This window comes from Pan troglodytes, chromosome 1 (genome assembly GCF_028858775.2).
Source record: "Pan troglodytes isolate AG18354 chromosome 1, NHGRI_mPanTro3-v2.0_pri, whole genome shotgun sequence".
Taxonomy (NCBI): Eukaryota; Metazoa; Chordata; class Mammalia; order Primates; family Hominidae; genus Pan; species Pan troglodytes.
In genome coordinates, this window is record NC_072398.2 from 92,755,467 (window position 1) to 92,764,750 (window position 9,284).

The following is a 9,284-nucleotide window of genomic DNA, read 5'->3' on the forward strand; positions in this document are numbered from 1 at the left end:
AGAACACCCAGCTCGTGCCCAACTCTTTAGTGAAACCTTTCCCGATTCTACATTACCCCCGTTGAACAGGATCTCTTTCTCTCTCCATAGAATTTCTATCTATATTTTCTGAGCAATAATTTGTGATCTTTAATTAGGGCAGATGTCTCCTTCCCCTTATGTCCCTTAGTGCCTGGTCCATAGAGTCATCCAGCAAACACTTGTCAAATGAACAAATCTTGTAACTAGAAAATTTATATTTTGTCTCTAAATGCAGTGCTTTACATATCCCTGTTGAATTTCTTAAGCAAATTCTAACTTCTCTATGGTTTGAGGCCCATTCTCTGCTCTATCTCACACAGTGCTGTGTGCAGAGCACCCACCAGGATCTGTACATTTCCCCAGCAGCCTGATGAGGTAGGCATGATACTTGTTTTACAACGAGGAAATGGAGAGCCAGAGAGTCCAGGAGCCATACCCAGGATCACATCGCTCATAAGTAGCAGAGCTGGGCTTCATTCAAAATGAGATCTTCCTGACTCCGATGCCTATGTTGTTTCTGTCACCCTACGCTGCTTTTCTAAAGTAAAACGTGTCTTTACGGGAGACCAGATGAGTCTAGGGCAGAGTCATCCCCAACAGGCAGCTGTTTGCCAGAGTTTGGGAGACCTGACCCTGCAGATTGTCCTGCAAAGGATAAGACGGTTGCTGGAAGCCCCTTTAGTTCGTGAACAGGTTAGAAAACAGCTGCTAACAATGATGACTGAAGAACAAAATGGGGTAGAGGCAGCCAAGATGGAAGGAAACTGTGAGAAGAGACTGGATGTTCTTTGTGTGTGGAACTTTTTCCTGATTTCCTCGCGAATAACTCTCTTATCTCTCTAAGTCTTTGCTCCAATGCCGACTTCTCAATGAGGCCCCACCCCATCCCCTTATGCTGTTTTACATTTCATTTATCGTCCATAGCGCTTATCACCTTTTAATATATAATGTGCATAATCTAATTTCTGAAGCCCAGTTTGCACATACACACTCCTGGTTCTAGTCCTCAACTTCCCCGAGACCTTGGGCTAGAAGGCACTCCCCCAAGCTCCTCTCTTCCCCATTTACGAAGCCCCTTTCTGCAACAGAGTAATAAGAAATAAGAGAAGAAATGTGGAAAGCCTATAGAACAAATGACTCTTAGATGGAATCAAATTAGTGTTTATGTGGATTTTCGTGTCCTTTTTCCCACAGTTCTGGCAAGAGAGGGATGAAAATTAGATTTTAATAATTATTTCCCAACAGTCATAGGTGGAAGAAACTCAGAAAGACTCGAAAGGAACCAAAAATGGGCTGGGGCTAAGGTGGCCTCAGAGCAGAGACAGCAGGCTGGTGGGGCACAGAACAGCCTGTCCCACACCTCCGCAGGGGGCTGATCCTGAGAGACCTCCAGAGCCCCGGGGTCCGCCCCTCTCCCCAATTCCCATCGTCGCAGGCTCCCGAGAAGAATGCAGGTCAGGATCGTAAGTGACCTTTCACACCTCAGACAAGCTAAGTTTGTTTTCTCCTTTTCTGTCCAGCCCTCAGCGGGAGGGAGGGGGAAATGGGATGGGCCTTGTCGAACTTTCTCCTGCTACAATACCCCAGAGGAGTTGAAGTGGAGGGAGTAAAGGATCTATTTATTTTGGCTCAGGAGGGACAATGTAAGCAGATGGTCTTTGATGGGATTAGCGGCGTAATCTCTAAGACCCTGGTAAATTGGAAAATGATCCATTATATTCCACGAACCTTTGGCGGCTTCAGCTCCTGGGGAGGGAGGGGCAGGGCCCGGGGGCACCTTGTTAGAAAGGACCCCCCTCTGGGAGCAGCCAAATCCCGCACAGAGAATTTGGGAAGAAGTTCGTTAGCTTCGCAATGCAAGCCCCTCTCCTCTTGAGAGAGCACAGAAATAAGAATTCTCCCTGTGCCCTCTCAAGCCTCTTTTTTCTCCTTTCCCCCTCCCCCTCTTTCGGGTGTGCTGGGGTGTCTTCTCTACCACCCCCTGCCCCAGGTCTTTGCATTCCCAGGGTGTTAGGGGACTTTTCTCTGGGGAGAGAATATTACTGGGTCTCTTGCCTTGGAAGGTCAGAATTCTTCTTAGAATCCCAATAATATCCCTTCCATTGTAATCTCAGTCCATTTCTCACCCCCTGTCCTCCAATGCTACAGCCCACAGCCCAGGAGGACTCTTCCACTCACCATGTATGTCAAGTCCAGGCAGAGAAAGCGCCAAGTAGGGGGAAGGGGCAAACTGCTGGTGGGTGAGGGCTGAAAAATGTGAAAAGGGAGATAAGGTGATAATGAACCATGCTGCCCAACCCTCCACACTCTCACCTCACCTCCATCCCCCACAGCCCAAGCGCCTCCAGGCCTCGGATCCCCTCCATCTGGAGATCCCAGCCGCAGAGATGGGGCATATGGGAGGCCCATTCAGTATGAGGCGTGGTGTGGTAGGACGCATTGATGTAGTTTGGGTCACATAAGTTATTTGCAGTACATATGATATCGTGCATTCATAGAGCACTTGTAGATTATAAAGAAACTTTGATGAATAGAATTTCATTTAGATCTCACAACAACTGAATGAGAAGGGCATTCAAAAGACTGGAAAACAGGGTCAGTGACATGCCTAAGGTCACCCAGTTTAGTAAGTGACAGAGCCAGGACTGAAACTTGACTGTTTTTGACTCTTAGTTCACAGTTTTTTCCTTTCTTCAGTCTATCATCTTCCATCACAAAGACTTACGTTTCCTCTTGCCTACACTTTCATTTCCTGTGGTCACACACGCATTTTCTTTCCTTGACTGTCTCTCCCAAATATGCAAACATACTACGAATACTATATGTGTATTTCATATGTTTTTTTATCTGCATAAATAGAATAGTGCTACTTCTCTCATTAACTTCTAACTTTTTCACTCAACATTACGCTGTGACATCTATTCATGTTCATAAATGTCTAAATTTTTCCTTTCCTGCACAACATCTTTATTCTTTTCAGCATTCAAGTTACTTCCAAAACTTCATTGTTACGTATCTATCCTTGAACAGGCATTTTATTGGAATTGTATTAAATTTATAGGTTTAACTTGGGCTATTAAAACCAAAACAGTCAAAATATGCATTTTCCATACATAGAATCTCCTTAATTCTCTGAAAATAAAGCACAGAAATAAGGAAAGTGGGGGTGGGGTTGGACAGACAGAAAGGCAGTACCAATTACTCCATTCCAGATAGAAATACAATCCCTTTTGAGTGTGTTAACTTTAACTGTAAAAGATGCAGCAGGTAACTGGTGGAGGCTCCAGGAAACATTTGACTTCCACAGTGTTTTATTGCGGCTATTTCAATGAATTGAGGGATGTTTTACTTTATTTCAGTGTCTTTTTAAAAAGAGCAACGCTTCATATTATATATTTAATTATCTGCAATAATTTGAGTCTGACACAGGGATTCAGAGACTGGTTAAAACAGGAAGGCAAGAGTGACAGGCAGCAAAACACAGCCATTCCTCACACGTCCTCCACTCAGCACCACCCCAAACAAGAAGATATAACAATATGAACGTGACATTCCTGAACTGGAAATACACACACACACACACACACACACACACCCCGATTTCTTATCCATGAAGAGCCAAGCAGGTATATTAATTTATTCAGTTCTTATTACCACAACCCAGGGAAGTTGGTTTCCGCTCCTCCATTTTGCCTGTTCAGAAGGAGGTCGGAGAGTTTAATTGGCTTGGAGTCACACGGCCAGCCTCAAACTGTGCTCTTCCCAGCACCAGCACCCTCCACCAAGCTGTCTGGCCTTTATGCCATCCTCTTCTGCCGCAGCACCCTGTCTGGTCATTGATCTCATGTCAGGGACCCTCCTGGGAAGCCCTCTTGCTCCCTGTTCTCCTGGGCTTCTCTCACAGAAGCAGCCCACTGCTCGCCTCCCACCCACTCAGCCGATTGCTTTCTTTCAGATTGGCCCACACCCAGCCACGCATTAATACACAATATGTTTACCTACGAGGTCCAAAATGTTCTGGGATGAGCTTAACTGACCCACCAAATCTGGGTTGGTCTCATTTGGAGTGACTCCTACGTCCCATTCATTCCCAGCTCTGACCATCTTTCCACTGGAGCGACTTCCATGGCTTCCAGCCCAAGGCTCTCCGTTTATAAAAGCAAAAAGGGATGGAGGAAGTGACTTGACCAAGGCCACAAAGCTGGTCATAGCAGCCCTTTCCCCACCTGTCCGGGGATGGGGGCGGGGGGTGGGCAGGGAGGCTGTGGGAGGTATTTGTTCTGGTTCTTTGATTCCTCCCACACTGAAGCCAGCCGGGAATTATTTATTTATCTTGTTTAGGATGGGCGAGCTCTGAACCAGGCCAGCCTCTCCCTAATGTGATTCCAGAAGCGGCCCTGGATCTGGGGGTTGGGGGGTGGGGGCCTGCTGGCTGGACCCTTCTCGGAGGCCCTTTTTCTGTGCCCTACAATGTCACAGCTTCTCTATAGCCCACAGATTCTCCATCCCCTTTGCCTGCTTCCAGAGAGCCACGGCCACGGTCGGCATCTTTGGATCCTGGCCCTACCCTCTACTGGGAACGTAGCGTCTAGGGACAGAATTCGGCAGCTTGGAAAGAAAAGGGAAGGGGAGCGGCTCCCAGCAAACGCGCAGGGGAGGGGGGTACGGGCGCCTCTGGCTAAGCTCCCAGAGAGGCCCGGCTGCCTCTCCCACCGCCCTTCGCTTCTCTTTTTTCCTTTATTTATCTCATTTTTCCTTCTCCCCAGCCTTTCTTCCTCTCTCGCCCGCGTCGCTCTTAGCCCCCTCTCTGTCTCCCTCTGTCCCTGTCTCTCTATGTCTCTCTGTCTCATCTTCCCTTTCCCTGGCTTGCCAGGCTTCCCGCTCTCCCCGGCTTCTCCTGGTTGTTAATTATTCAGCCCCCTGGCCCCACATCCCAGTCCAGGCTGCCGCGTGGAGTTTGCGCGGAGAGGGACGCTGTCCGCTTTCCCCCAGGCTGGGGTCCCGAACGGCTGGCGGGGAGCGGACCGCGTTCAGCAGTCCCCGCGCTCCCGGCTGCCCAGGCTGGACCGAGGCTCCGCTTGACGCCGCGAACCCAGACACTGCGCATGCAGGGCCTCGCAGCCGAGAGCACACGCTCGGGGAGACCCGGCGCTGGGAGGCGGCGGCTAGGAGGATTTCCCGGGGCCGGGTTCGGCGGGCGGCAGAGGTGGGGGCGAAGGAGTCCCGCAGCTCCCGGCCCTCGGGCTCCCGCGACTCTCTGTGGGTGGGGCTGGCTGACCGTCCAGCCTGCTCTTCGCCCGAGCCGGGTGCCGGCGGCGGGCAGCGCGCGGAGGAGCCCCGGCCGCTGCGCACCCGCCGGACCCCGCCGCGCCCGCGGCCGGAGGCTCCCAAAAGCCTCATCGCCCCGTCTGGGGCCCCCTTCCCTGCGGGCGCCTCGGAGCCCTTTCCTAGCCCTGTTGTTTCTTCGCCTTTTCTATCACTTAGTTTAACAACTTTAACGTTTTTAGTATGTCTCCTTTTTATTTCATTTAGCGTTACTTTATCCTTTTTGTTGTAACGTTTTCTTTCTTTTCGAGTGGGTTTTGTTTTTCCTTTTTTATTTGTTTCCGATGGATTCTCTTTTCACTTTCTGCTCACTTCTCACCTCAGCTCCGGAGCCCGCGCTTTCGTTTCCTCTTCCCCGCGCACCCGCGGCTCTGCGGCTGGCGTCGGCGGTGCTCGCGGTGGTCCAGCCCGGGCGAGGGGGCGAGGGCGCGAGGGTCCTGGTTCCACCCGGAGCTCAGTCCGCGCGCCCAGCGAGTCCGCGCCGGGTGCTGCTGCGGAGCTGAGACTTTGTCGAAAGCGGGAGTCCGAATCGCTGCCGCCGGCAAGAACGCAGAGAGCAGGCAGAGGCGCCTCGGGGGCCCTGCCGGCGGGTTCCAGCCTGGTTTTGGCCTGGCCCCGGGGCACACAGAGGACCCAGACCTGCAGTTCCCACGGAGGCCGCAGGCCCACGCTCACTGAGACTCAGGGGCCTGCAGGCCATCGTGCACGAACCACACAGACACCCACCGAGTTACCCGTGAGCCTCACCGCCAACTCAAGGGCGCAGGCACACCCAGCACACACTGACAAACACACGCATAACAAATATCACACACACATACACACACACACACACACACGCAGCCCCAAACCACACACATACAAAACACAGAGTGTGGACATACACATGATCACGGGACACATACACGAGAACAGCACACATATGACTGCACATTGCAGATAGACACCACACACAGACACATAAGCCTACTTGCCAACACTCTGCCACCCCGGGGTGTTTTAAGCCCAACTCAGTCCATCAAGGTGGTGACTCTTAGGCCAGTGTCGGGCAGCTGGAAGGGGACCTGCCTGGTCTCACCAGCGGGCACAGCAGTAACCTAGCAACTATAAATACAGCCCCCCAGAGTTCAGTACCTCTGCCTGGACTGAGGTTGCCGAGGCTCCCACACTGGCTGCTTGTTTAGCCGAGGGATGCAGCCAAAATCTAAGAGCCTGAGCCCCAGAAATGAGCATCAGACCTACAGAACCCTATTTGAAGCAGATACCAGTACTGCACCAAGAAATGGCACCAGGGTACAGAGTATGAAGCAGACATGCCATACATGTGCCAGTATGTGTTCCGTGCCACATGCATCATACGCGGTGCTAGGATTTGGCCAGTACCCACATAGAGACCGTTATTTATGTGAAAACAAGCAGAAGAGATGTATATGGTTCTAGGAATAAACGTCACGTGTGTACAAATACAGATACCAATCTACACCTAAGGAGATGTAAAGTTGAAAATCTCTTTCCAGCTCATGGGTACCGTTATCAAGCTGGAACACTAGCCTATGTGTCTGTGGTGAGGTCTGGTCTCCGTTCCAGGGCAGAGGGAGTCATTTGGTGCCATGAGAACATTGTGGTGAGGCTGGATTATGGGAGAACTATATGTACCTGAAATGTAATCAAGCCACCAAAAAGGGGGATTTGGGTAGCTTTAAAGGGGAACCCCGTGGTAAACGGCTGTCTGGGCTGTGTCCTCAGAATTTCTGGAAGATGCTCTCAGCCACAGCAGCAGTAAAAGTGGTGGCCAGGCCTGCATGGCGGATGATGGAGCCTGTCTGCAGGCAGGTATCTGTATGCACAGACTATGCTGGGTAAAAACACAAACCTGTTTGTGGTACACACAGATAGGTCCCAACAACCAAGCCCGGCAAGACGCAGACAGTGTGTGGCCACAGATGTCCAACTGGATTGCCAGGGAGATGAATTTTGTAGGAGAAAATATAAGGGTAAGAGATATTTTTGTGCACACACAGAGTTCCATAGGATTGGAGCTTAATTTTTATACAGGAGAGCTGCAGAAGTAGGAAAGTACATAGGTCAAAAGAGAAATGCTGGGTGAGCCTCATCCTAGAAGGCCAGGATGAGTGGAGAGAGGTCTCCATGGGGCAGCCCAGGGAGAAGCCCATCCATTGTCCAAATGACTCCAGAGTATTATACTATGACACTTGCAGAGAAATGTGTCTGGTGAAGTTGCAAATATATTTGCCAATTTCTTGGCAGAGCCTGGGGGAGAAGCAGGCAGGAGGGAGGGCCATATACCAGGTCTCTAACATGGGACGGAGAGTGGAAAGCTTGGCCCCTGGGGTTGGCTGTCAGTCTCTGTGTCTGCCCTATCCTTGACCAGGTTTCTGATGACTGTCAGCACCTTTCTCTTTCACTCTTACAGGTCTCTGACTCTAAGTCTCTGCCCCTCTCAGTTTCTTTCTGTGCTCAATTTGTCTTTCTCTCCCTATCTCTTCAGCTCTTTTACTATTCTGTGAGACATGGCCAGAAAGAACAAGAAGCAGTCAGACCTAGGAGCAAATATAAATACAAAAGCACGTCATAGATGCAGAGGTCATGAGTGATAAAGCCCATCCATCTTGCTGGTCTATATAGATATACATGACTGCAAATTTCCATTTTTGCATAAAAATCCAAGTATAGACTTGAAGGTTGTTTCCTTTTAGTCTTTTAGCCACTGCCTCTTTGGGTGTCTATCTCTTTATTTCTTTCTGGGACCCTTCTTCATTACGCCACTCAGAGTCCCTGGACACTACTACAGTTTCAATAATCCTACCTCTCCCCAGTATTGCCTTCTTTGAAGTTTGGCTCAGATGGGCAAAGGCTTTTCTGAGAAAGCGGTAGCTAGATAGCTGCGTTGCAAGCAGGGATGTGGAGAGAGACATTTGAAACTTGATGGAGATGCTGGTATCTCCAGCATCTATCTAGTTTTGGGGTCAGTCAAACAGACATTCACCGTTAATCCACCTGGGGAGTGGAGTGACAGAAGGATATGGTGGAGTGCTGGAACCCCAGTGCCTCATTGGTGCCAAGGGCCAGCAGAATCCCACCCAGCCAGGCAGAGGAAAAGGTACCCAACTCAGTGGAAGCAAGTCCCTAGGACAATATAGAAGGAAAACTGTGAAGGTCCTAGCTTCCCAACCACGGACCTGGTATAAATAATGTCTGAGTAAGAGAGGGTTGGAGTACGAAAAGGTAGGCAGTGAAGCGACTCCTTAGATACGGAGGCACCCTGTGGCGATCCGGCTGCGGAGCCTAAGAATGAACCTACAGAAGGTAGCTTAACCTGGAAGGAAGAGGAGAGGCTTGCGGCTCAATCCTGGTGGGAGAAAGGAGGGTCCAGAGTCGGACCATGTCCACGTGGTTTCTGCTCGTCATGTGTTGGTTGGAATGAATGCATGAACACACCAAAAGCCACTGCTTGGGGTCCCATGGCCATTTACTAGGTGGTGGGAAAAGGAGAAGGGATTTGATAATATGGAATGGGCTCTGGATTAAGACTCAGACTCAGCCTCTAAACCAACATGGGGTGGCCCCCATCCTGGCCCCGTGCCGAATAAACCTGGAGAGCTCATCCCTTCCAACTCCAAATAAACAGCTCCTTGTTTTCTTGCCAGATCTGAATTCTCTGTGCCTCACTCTATGTGCTCTATGTGAGTTTGTGACTCTATCTCTGGTTCCCCCACTCTCTGTGAGCTGCAGTTCTGTCCCTCTTGTCTCTGTCATTGCTTCGAAGCTTTTCTGGCTTCATCTGTCTCTGTTTTCAGGTCTCTGTCTGTCCCCTCCTGCCCGCCCCCCCACCCCCGACTGGAATTAGCCTTTGTTAATTCAAAGGCTTCTCACTGAGCTCCTCCCCACTCTTCCCAGAATAACATTGAGTAAAATGA